At 46.6% G+C, this 12,210-nt stretch overlaps 1 pseudogene; it reads left to right on the top strand.

The window, feature by feature from the left end:
- Positions 1-7,950: 7,950 nt before the first annotated feature.
- On the top strand, positions 7,951-9,184 carry LOC146177872 (uncharacterized; annotated as a pseudogene).
- The last annotated feature ends 3,026 nt before the right edge of the window (positions 9,185-12,210 follow it).

The following is a 12,210-nucleotide window of genomic DNA, read 5'->3' as shown; positions in this document are numbered from 1 at the left end:
AATTATATAAAAATGTAGTGTTAAATCTGCAATCCTCATATATTCCGACCATCCTCGTAAAGAGTGATTCAAACAACCAATGGTTCAATAATCGTCTAAAACGCCTGCTTAATAAGAAAAAACGCCTCTACCGAAATGCTAAACAAGCCAACAATCAAAACTCATGGGAGCGATATCGACGTAGTGCGAATTGTTATGTGAAAGAATTAAAAGCTTCTAAAAAAAAATGTTTTTTCTTCTGACCTCTTGTCAATTCTGCAGTCAAATCCAAGCAAATTCTGGCGAATTCTCTCCCCAGAAAACCACATAAACCAAATAGAACTCTTAGATGCAGACGAGCAACCTATTGGGATTGATAAATGTGCGTCGGCCCTAAACAATTACTTCTCATCAGTATTTTCTACCCCTAACGCCGATATCCCCTTATTTACCGACTTATCGATTACTCTAATGCCTGAAATACAAATCAATCCTGATGGGATAGCAAATTTGATTAAATCCCTCAAACTATCATCGTCAGCTGGCTGCGACCAAATCAGCCCCAAAATGTTAAAAAATACTATCGCAATATCAAGCAAGATACTCTGCGTGTTATTCACACAGTCGCTTAGCAATGGCGAAGTCCTTCACGATTGGAAAAAAGCAAAAATAATTCCCATTTTTAAATCCGGCGATAGATCAAAAGCTAATAACTACCGACCAATTTCGCTCACAAGCATTGCGTCCGAACTCCTGGAACGCGTGATAGCATCAAATCTAATCACTCACCTTGAATCACTGAAATACTTTTATCCGCTTCAACATGGCTTTCGCAAGTTTCTGTCATGTGAAACTCAACTCGCCGAATTCACACACGACATCCTTCAGTACACGGACGACCACTTACAAATTGACGCCATATTTCTCGTGTTCCCCATAATCATCTACTAGTTAAACTTGCCTCCCTTGGAATCCCGCAGACATTACTCATCTGGCTTGAGCACTTCCTGAAAGGCCGTGTACAGTTTACATCCGCCAACAGCCATAACTCATCGCTAATTGACGTAACATCAGGTGTCCCTCAGGGCGCTAGATTGTCGCCGTTATTATTTCTCATATGCATTAACGACCTACCAACTAACATAAAAACAAAACTTCAACTGTGTCAATTATAACGCTATCAAAGGCCCTGAGGACACCATTAGGTTGCAAAATGACATCGCCACGGTTGTATCATGGTGTGAGCAATGGCACATGCCGCTTAACTTAAGCAAACGTCAATCCATGTCTCTCATAAGCGCAGCTCTGATAAAAGCACATATCGTATCAGTTCGACTCCCATTGCTCGAACGTTATCTTATAAATACCTTGGCGTCCACCTAACATCAACTTTATCATGGGTTACTCACATTGAAACAATATGCTCGCAGGCTTCACGCACTCTTGGTTACTTACGGAGAAATATACAATCAGCACCACCCCAAATCCGACAGCTCGCATTCCAGACCTATGTTCGTCCAAAACTACAGTACGCTTCGTCCATCTGGCACCCTTCACAAGCGTACCTCGCTAATAATCTAGAGGCCATCCAAAACCATGCCGCGCGATTTATCATGTCACAGTACTCACGTGAAACCAGCATCACAGCACTAAAACGAACTCTTTCCCTCCCAAGCCTTCAATCACGCCGCATTATATCACGTCTCTGCCTCCTTCATTCTTTTTTTTACCATCCTCACAACCGGCACCCTCTCCTGCAACCTCCCTCAAGAATGTCCCGTCGACTTAATCACAATCACCCGTCAAAACTGATTTTTGGCCGCACTGCAGATATGAATAACTCTTTCTTTCCAGATGCAATAGCCCAATGGAATGCTCTACCGGACGTTATTGCTTCATGCAAAGATCGTGAAATTTTCCGAGCAAAACTAATGAGTCACCTTCAGTGTTCTATTTGACAATGCACACTAGCCTGCTCTTGTCTATTTTGTTAATGTTTGTTTGTTGGTTGGTTTCGTTTTCTTTCCTTGTTTTTGCTTCTTGAACTGGTGTTCGTATGCTGTTATACAATGTTATAGCCCCCGCCTTATGTAATGCCCTCGGGCCTTTAAGGCTTCAATAAATGAAAATAAGTACTTTCTTCTGGGCGAGTTGGTTCATATTAGCAAAAGTAACAGTAAGTATTAGTAAGCAAAAGCAGTAAGCAAAAGTATTAGTAAGTATTAGTAACACATGGCAATATGAAATCTGCCATGTGTTACTCCAGTCTGAAAACGATGAAAAGACGTTATTGAGCCCTTTTTGGCCATAACGAGTACAAATGTTACAGTATAGAACGCAGTCATCTGCATACAGGCGTATTTTCACTGGTGCGCCCCTGGTTACTTGAGTGACGTCATTTATATATATTGTGAGCCTTCCGTTGATGTTCTTTAATTTGTACATGCCATGATCTTCCTCTTTCATTTGTACATACCATCATCATCGTCCCGCGGCGCCGGCTCCGGCACGCGCCTGGGTTCTGCCATCGGATTAAAACGCTAGACAAGGCATCGCTGGCCTTGCCGTCACGACCTTGCCGTCTCAACCTAGCCTTCTTTCACAAGTGGTGGAGGTCGAATTCGATCCCCTTGCTGCCTCTCACTGGAGCTACGTTCCGGTCGTCGTTTGGCAACTACCACCATAATCATGTCCACCGAGAGAAATCCCGACCCGGCCGGACCCTCTACCTCAGCTGCACCGACGCCTCCGACTCTGCCCACACGTCAAAGCGACCCACCGCTGTTCGCTGGTCGTCGTGACGAAGACGTGGACGACTGGCTCGACACATATGAACGCTGCAGTGCCTATAACCGGTGGGACGATGCTTTAAAATTCCTCAACGTGTCGTTCTATCTAATTGAGGTCGCCAGAAACTGGTTCATTTATCGCGAACCCCACACTACTAACTGGACCACTTTCAAACAGCAATTCCGACAATACTTCGCCGACCCGGCAGTTTGGACTGAGATCGCGAGAAACAAGCTCGCTTCCCGCCTTCAAGGTCCCGATGAATCATATGCGTCTTACATAGAGGCTGTTCTTGCACTTTGTCGGCGCACTAGTCCCACCATGACGGAACCTGAACGTGTGCACCACGTCTTAAAAGGGATCAATGCTATGGCATATCACACCTTAGTTGCCCAGAATCCTTCAAGTGTTGATTCAATTATTACGACCTGTCAACGCCTCGACCAGCTGCAGTCCTCTCGACTACAGCCCGGCTTCGCAACTGGTCCGACCTCTGCTGACCTTGATCTGCGGGCAATGATTCGAGCAATTATCCGCGAGGAGCTTCAAGCCCTCAATCCTTTCTGTCGACATGGGTGCGACCATTCTTCCGCACCTCCTAATGACGCCGTTCTCCGCAACATGATTAAAGAAGAGTTAGCTACCATCAGCCGCCCTATGACATCTGAACCTTCTGCAATCCGCCCAGCGCCGACCTACGCGCACGTCGCTGCATCCCCCCCTTCTTTGGATCCCCCGCCCCGACCGGCACCAACATACAATCACATCAATGCAATGGCGATGGCTCAACCGACACAACCCAATTACGCACCTTGGCGTCCCCCCCGACCAGTCTGCTATTACTGTGGTATTAGAGGACATATATCCCGCTTCTGTCGTCGCCGCCTTCAGAACGAGCGCCGTGGTTACGACACCTTCGAATGCGACATGCCTTCAACCTCATATTATCAACGCCGGTCTATTCCAAGCCCACCTCGAAGATCCTCCCCACCTCCAGTATCTTCCTCTGAGCCTCGTGGGAACCATGTATCCCGACGCCGGTCCACATCCCCATACCGCCGCTCAGTTTCCCCTCTCCGCCCCGCAACCGGTCTCCCTGTCTGCCATCCGGAAAACTAAGTGTTGCAGTTTCCGGAGGTCAAACTGCACGCTGCGAACTTACTAAAAGTCCTCCTGATCGCCAGTATAACGTTATTGGTGTTATCGCTGAAGGTGTACCGGTTGAAGCTTTGATTGATACAGGGGCTGCAATTTCTGTCATTCACGCTGATTTGTGCTACCGTTTGCGAAAAGTGACAACCCCATATGATGGGCCTCAACTCCGTGGAGCCAATAACGTCCCTTTGCGCCCTTCAGCGAAGTGCACCGTACGAGTTGTTATCGACGGCATCCGCCATCATGTGCAGTTTGCTGTGCTCTCGCCTTGTGCGCATCTCATGATTTTCGGATGGGATTTTTTGTCAACCGCTTCAGCGTTAATTTCTTGTGGTGACCGTGTTATCCATATGACAGACAGCGATTTTTCATCTGACTTTTCTGAACGACATCATCCCCTCGTTGCCGCCGCTGATACTGTTTTGCCTCCTCAGTGCGAAAAACTACTTACTGTTGTTTCTGACCACATCACTGACGGGGACGTACTCATAGCACCATCATATAGTCATCTTGCACGCGGCATCGCCTTCCCGTCAAGTCTTGTCTGGTTCCACAACGGCTCAGCGACAGTAGTGGCCACTAACACTTCACGTGAATCCCTCGTGCTCCCAAAAGGAACTTCTCTGAATTGTATGGTGGATGTTCAACCTTTTTCCCTGATGATGCTCACCGCCCCTCCGTCTCAGCAACGTGTTTCGTCAGACGTCTCTCTTTCTGTTCTCACAAAGACTATTAATCCTAAACTGACGCCGAACCAACGCCAAGAACTGCTGACATTGCTTCGACACCACCAAGCCATTTTTGATGCCACTTCCACACCACTGGGACGGACTAGTGTTGCGCACCATCGCATCATTACTGAAGGTAACTTTATCGTTCGACGACGGCCTTATCGGGTTTCCCTCTCTGAACGAAAAGTAATTGAAGAAAATGTAAATGACATGCTTCATCGCAATATAATTCGTCCTTCAACAAGCCCATGGTCCTCCCCAGTAGTGCTAGTTAAAAAAAAGGACGGCTCGGTACGCTTTGGTGTTGATTACCGCGCACTCAACAAAATTACCCGCAAAGATGTATATCCGATGCCGCGAATTGATGACGCCCTTGACTCCCTCCAAGGCTCCGAATATTTCTCGACCTTGGACCTTCGCTCAGGTTATTGGCAAATACCTATGCACGAGGACGACAAAGAAAAAACCGCTTTCGCAACACCCGATGGCCTTTACGAATTTAATGTTATGCCTTTCGGACCTTGTAACGCACCAGCGACATTTGAAAGAATGATCGACACTGTACTTTGTGGCCTAAAATGGAGAACCTGTTTGTGTTACTTGGACGACATTGTTATCTTTTCGGCAACCTTTAATGACCATCTCACGCGCCTGAATGAAGTCCTCACCTGTCTCGCTTCGGCAGGCCTTCAGCTCAACACCAAGAAGTGCCACTTTGCACAGAAGGAAATTAGAATATTGGGACATCTGGTCAGCCATGACGGCATTCGCCCAGATCCTGAAAAAATAATCGCGGTCTTGAACTTTGCTCGTCCACAACGGATTACAGATTTGCGCAGTTTCCTCGGCCTCGCGTCCTACTTCCGGCGTTTTATAAGGCATTTTGCAACTATTGCTGCAACACTTCATGAGCTACTTAAAGCATGCAGCCCTTTCGTGTGGACTGAGCAGTGCGAAGCTGCTTTTAATGACCTCAAGCACGCCCTCACATCAGATCCTGTTCTTGGCCACTTCAGTGACAGCGCTCCAACTATCCTGCACACCGATGCCAGTGGTCACGGTCTTGGCGCTGTACTTCTGCAGCGTGATGCAACATCGCGTGAGAAAGTGATTGCCTTTGCCAGTCGGACTCTCACTCCAGCTGAGAAAAACTACACCATTACCGAGCAGGAGTGTCTTGCTGTCGTCTGGGCTGTCGAAAAATTTCGCCCTTACCTATACGGTCGGCACTTCACAGTTGTGACCGACCACCATGCTCTTTGCTGGTTGTCTTCACTCAAAAATTTAACAGGCCGACTTGGCCGCTGGATTCTACGCCTGCAAGAATACCATTTCGACGTCACTTATAAATCTGGTCGCCAACACCAAGACGCCGACGCTCTCTCTCGCTGTCCCCTTTCGGAATCCGCTTGCTGCTTTTCTTCACAATTCATTTCCACCTCTGACCAGAGCCGACCATCTCTTTGCCCGACGTATATCACAACCGTTTATTTTGACGACTCTGAGAACAAGCACGCTCTCCGCTCACAGCAATTAGCCGATGCCTACTGCCGTCCTATCATCGACCGCCTTATCGGCGCTTCGGACCCGCCCAATGCTAGGCTTCGCCGACAGCTTCGCAATTTCAAGCTCGAAGATGGCATCCTACTCCGCTACGTGTATTGCCCTGATGGAACTCGCTGGATCCCAGTCGCGCCGCGTGTGCTTCGCCCACGTATACTGGCGGCTCTCCACGATGACGCTACTGCAGGTCACCTTGGTTTTGACAAAACCTACGACCGCGTGAGAAAACGATTCTTTTGGCCTGGCTTATCTTCCACCGTTGCCAAATACGTCGCATCCTGCCCTCTGTGCCAACGTCGCAAACGGCTGACTTCTTCGCCCGCTGGCCTTCTACAACCTCTTCCTTGTCCCACCACGCCATTCGACGTAGTCGGCATCGACTTATATGGTCCCCTACCTCTCTCCTATGAGGGTAACCATTGGATTATAACAGCTGTCGACCACCTCACACGTTACGCTGAGACAGCACCTGTACCGACTGGTTCCGCTGAAGAAGTAGCAAATTTCTTTTTGCGATAAATTGTATTACGACATGGCGATGCTCGGGTGCTCCTAAGTGACCGCGGTGCAGCCTTCTTATCGAAAGTCGTTGCCGCTGTTCTTCACGCCTCATCCACCCTTCATAAGACAAACTCAAGCTACCATCCCCAGACTAACGGTCTGACTGAGCGATTTCATCGCACCTTGTTGGACATGATATCAATGTACATCACACCAGATCATCGAAATTGGGATACTATTCTACCATTCGTCACATTCGCCTATAATACAGCAGTACAGCGAACTACCGGTTACTCTCCATTTTTCCTTGTTTATGGCCGTCCTCCCACTACAATTTTCGACGCTTCCTTCTTCTCTACGCCCGACTACTCCACATCAGTACCTACCCAATTTTATCTCGTGTGGCCAGATGCCGTCATCTTGCCCGACTCAACACGGCAGCGTGCCAGGAAGTCCGTAAGACTCGCTATGATTCTACACATCGAGTGGTCTCTTTTCGTCCTTGTGACGAAGTACTGCTTTACACACCATTGCGCACCTCTGGCCTTAGTGACAAATTCCACCACCGCTACGTAGGTCCCTATGAGATCATAAGCCAAACTTCCCCAGTGAACTACAAAGTGACGCCTGTTGATCCCCCAGCTGATCGACGCCACCGTGGAACTGAAATTGTTCATGTGTCTCGCTTGAAACCGTTTGTGCGCCGCGATGCATCGCTTAGTTAGGAGCGGCCAGGCTGGCCGCTTCCGACCCCCCGGGCAGATTGTGTGAGCCTTCCGTGGATGTTCTTTAATTTGTACATGCCATGATCTTCCTCTTTCATTTGTACATACCATCATCATCGTCCCGCGGCGCCGGCTCCGACACGCGCCTGGGTTCTGTCATCGGATTAAAACGCTAGACAAGGCATCGCTGGCCTTGCCGTCACGACCTTGCCGTCTCAACCTAGCCTTCTTTCACAATATGATAAATAAGAGTGGCCCTAATACGGAGCCTTGCGACACCCCCGACGTGACATGAGCTGTAGAAGACTGTTTACTATTAAAAGTGACGGATTGAAATCTTAAGTGCAGGTAAACAGATATCCAGTCAATTAATTTATTACCGGAAAAAAATTGCAGCTAGTTTCAGTAGTGGTTTTTTATGGCTTACCGTATCGAATGCTTTTGAGTAATCGATGAAGATGGCATCAAGCTGACCGTGGCTGTTTAGTGTTGAGGCTAAGGTGGGCTCGGTGACTGCACCACAGCGCAGCCACCTAATCCGCTTACCTTTGCGATGCAGACGACCGTCCTCGCATTTGCCAGCCTGCTGCTGCCGTCCCTGGCAGGCCTGTCTACGGGGGCGTCATCGGTGTGCGCACTACCGTACACTGGAGATGACCCTGGCTCCTACCATCCACCGCCCGGCGAGTGCTCGTCCCTACTGGATATGCCGCCAGAGGAGCTGCACACACCGGAAATCACAGTACCATGGATGGCCACATCGACATCAGCAACAATGCCAACATGTATAAAAGAGCTTCACCCGCTGACACCGCTTCGTGGGCTCGGTGACTGCACCACAGCGCAGCCACCTAATCCGCTTACCTTTGCGATGCAGGTCAGTACACCGTATGCCCTCTTCGCTAAAAAAATCCAGTAATTATATCTTGGTGCAGTTTCCCTGCCCGCACTGCTGTGTCGCCATTGCCGTTGAGTGTGCTCACGTAATCCATTCCTTATTCATGCTATCAGGTGACGTTGAGACTAACCCTGGTCCTGAGGGCAACGCTGCTGTACTCGCTGAACTACACAAGCTAAACGCGGGACAGACCCTGTTGATTACGGAAATACAGGGCCTCAAAACACAGCTGTACACAACAGATCAAACCATAGCAAGCCTAGACAAACGAATGGCCGATCTCGAAACGCATTACCAAACACTTCTTCACCTCAAAAACGATATTGAAATAATGCAGTCAACCACAATCGACCAAGCTAAAAAGATTAAAGAACTAGAAACACGCCTGGATGACGCGGAAAACCAATCACGTCGGAATAACCTTATTTTCTATGGCACCCCTGATCCTGCTAGCGCTGAAACGTGGGCTGAGTCAGAAAAACTAGTCATTGATGTTTGCCGCAATAATCTTGATATAACCTTGGAACCTAACGACATTGAAAGAGCGCATCGCCTCGGAAATCATTCAACCGACCGAATTCGTCCCGTAATCGTAAAATTCCTATCTCATAAAACCAAAGACGCACTGTTATCAAATGGCCGTAAATTGAAAGACACAAACTACAGTATCGGAGAGGACCGTTCGACACGCGCGTAAACAGTTGCTAGCGTTTGCCAATTCTAACAAGTACTCCTTGCGCTTCAAAACCCTGCACATCGGCTCAAAACGCTACGTATTTGACGCATCATCCCAAGCCGTTAAAGGGCAACTCCGGAGGTTTTTTGACATTCTAATATTCTAATCAAAATTTTACAGTATATTCTCCTCTCCGTCCTGACGCATTCTACAAAATTTGGGCGCCGTACGATAATCCGTTCGCGCGCAACACGACTTTAAAATATGCTATTTTCATGGCTTAAGTTGAGACTATTTCTGCCGGCAACACCGAGTTTCTGACGTCACAAACAGTATACCGGCGTTACTGTCCCCTTCCCGCATGATTATGAAATTGTGAGGCTTATATTGAACTACCTCAAACATTTTATGCAATGCTTCATGATTTCCATACGTTATTTTCACCATCCAATTCACGTACGAGTGTTTTTCTAATACTGAGTGTGACGTCACCATTTCGTCACCTGGGACGTCGTTTCTGGCCGTGAAAGCAGCTTCGGTTTCGATTTGCTGTTTTTCTTTTTTAAAAATACTTCTAATTGGAATTTCGAAAAACGGTTTTTTGTGTTGAAGTCAGGACGTGCCGAGGAATGTAATTCAAGGAAAACAGAAAATGATGGAAAAACCACCGGAGTTGACCTTTAAGGAAATAGCATAGCAATTGCCCCGTCACAAAACTTTAACAAATCGTCGACCCGCTCCACCGCACAATGTTCTCTCGTTTTCGACAATATTCACTAACATCCGTAGTCTTCTTCCAAAGCGCGAACTCATATCAAATATCATGTCGTCATCCGGGAGCAACATACTAATACTAACAGAAACTTGGCTAAATAGTGACGTAACGGATGCGGAAATTTTGGCCGATTTACCCAACTACGAAGTGTATCGAAATGATCGAAAAGGCAAACGGGGGGGCGGTGTTCTCGTTGCCATTCATCGAGGCATATCATGCACTGCTGTTGACGTCGCATCCGACATTGAAGCCATATGGCTCATCTGTCGCGCTCCCCCCGTAACAGTTCTGCTTGGCGTTTGCTACAGGCCCCCCCAGGCTAATCCAGACTTCCCACGTCATCTGAACAACATCCTTCATAAACTTGTTTTCACATATCCAAATGCCCGTATTCTTCTTTTTGGTGATTTTAACTACCCGGATATTGATTGGCAGAACATAGCTAGTTCCACAATAACGTGTCATGCAGAGGCGAAGAACTTCATCGATGTCTGTTTAAATTTTAACCTCACTCAATTAATTTCCCAACCAACCCGTGTCTCACGAGAATCAGCAAACAAGCTCGACCTGATACTAACAAGCAGCCCCGAGAATGTATCATCCATCAGTTACCTTCCTGAAATCAGCGATCACAAAGTCATGCATGCTTTATTCTCATTTACCTCGACTCAAAAACAGACATCCGATAAAACGATACAACTCTACGATAAGGGTAACTATAATGCAATAACTGAAGAACTTAACACCTTTTTTCCTGAATACGTATCCGCATTTCACACTCGCTCAATTCATGAAAACTGGCTGATATTCAAGAACAAATTAAATCGTCTCACTAATATGTTCGTACCAAGGATTACCTTTCATACTAATCGTGGTTTACCCAGCACTTAAAACGACTCGAAAACAAAAAGAAACGATCGTTTCGTACCGCCAAACGAAACGACACGCCTGCCGCATGGAAAAAATACTTCGAGGCCGAAAAATCATACCTACTTTCTGTTCGTAACGCCAAGTACTCATTTTATCACAATGACTTACCAAACTTACTTATAAGAAACCCCAAGCAATTCTGGCAAGTTTTAAACCCAACACATCCTCCCGATATTAAACTGACGAATGATTCACATGAAGCGGTGACTGACCATGATTGCGCAGAAATATTTAACCATGCATTCACATCTGTGTTCACTACCGAACTCGACGCACCTTCCCAATTACCACCCTTTAACTTAGAAACCCCCCTGCCGGCAGTCACGTTCGTCGAAGAAGGCATTTCATCCATAATTCATAAAATGAAACTTTCATCATCAGCTGGTATGGACCTGATTAATTCAAAACTATTGAAAAATGTGGAATCAATTTGTGCATCATATTTATGTTTCATTTTCTCACAGTCACTCTCCTCAGGAATTTTGCCTCTTGATTGGAAAACGGGGAAGGTCGTTCCAGTCTACAAATCAGGTAACAGAGACTCGCCCTTGAATTACCGCCCCATTTCATTGACTAGTGCGCCTTGTAAAATCATGGAACATATCATCTACTCACAAATCGTAAACTTCTCGGACCGAAACCATTTTTTTCACCCTTCACAACACGGGTTTCGTAAGGGCATCTCTTGCGAAACCCAACTAGCGCTTTTCCTTCACGACTTGCACACTAATCTAGACCGTAATATGCAGACCGACACCATCTTTCTTGATTTCGCCAAAGCTTTTGATAAAGTTCCCCACCGCCGGCTATTACTAAAACTCTCAAAGCTGAACCTACCCCTAATATTCTCAAATGGATTGAAGAATTCCTAACTAACCGTTCTCAGTCAGTATATCTTAACGGCCATCTGTCTACATCTCTCCCGGTTACTTCAGGCGTCCCACAAGGTTGTGTCCTCGGTCCCCTCCTATTCTTAATATATATTAACGACTTGCCCCTGCATGTTTCCTGTAGTATTCGAATTTTCGCAGATGATTGTGTTATTTACCGCACCATTAATAACTGTCACGATCAATACACTCTTCAGACAGAGCTTAACAACGTACTAAATTGGTGTAATAACTGGCTAATGTCCCTCAATCCTAGTAAATGTAAACTCATGTTCTTCACTCGTCGTCACAATCCATATCTCTTTCATTATTCAATTTCTAACACACAGATTGAGCAAGTACAATCATATAAATATCTAGGAGTCACTCTCTCTTCTAATCTATCATGGCAGGTTCATGTCGGTAACATCATTTCAGTATCAAACAAAACACTCGGTTTTCTAAAACGTCACCTTCGTCTTGCCCCACCACATGTTAAATTGCTCGCGTATAAATCACTTATAAGACCCAAATTAGAATATGCATCCCCATCTGGAGCCCACATCAAGCATATCTAATCATCGCATTGGAAGCTGTGCAGAATCGTGCTGCCCGATT

The sequence above is a fragment of the Amblyomma maculatum genome, chromosome 10 (genome assembly GCF_055883805.1).
Source record: "Amblyomma maculatum isolate TAMU_Amacu chromosome 10, ASM5588380v1, whole genome shotgun sequence".
Classification (NCBI taxonomy): domain Eukaryota; kingdom Metazoa; phylum Arthropoda; class Arachnida; order Ixodida; family Ixodidae; genus Amblyomma; species Amblyomma maculatum.
The sequence above is the reverse complement of the archived record's forward strand: the minus strand, read 5'-3'. Positions and strand labels throughout refer to the sequence as shown.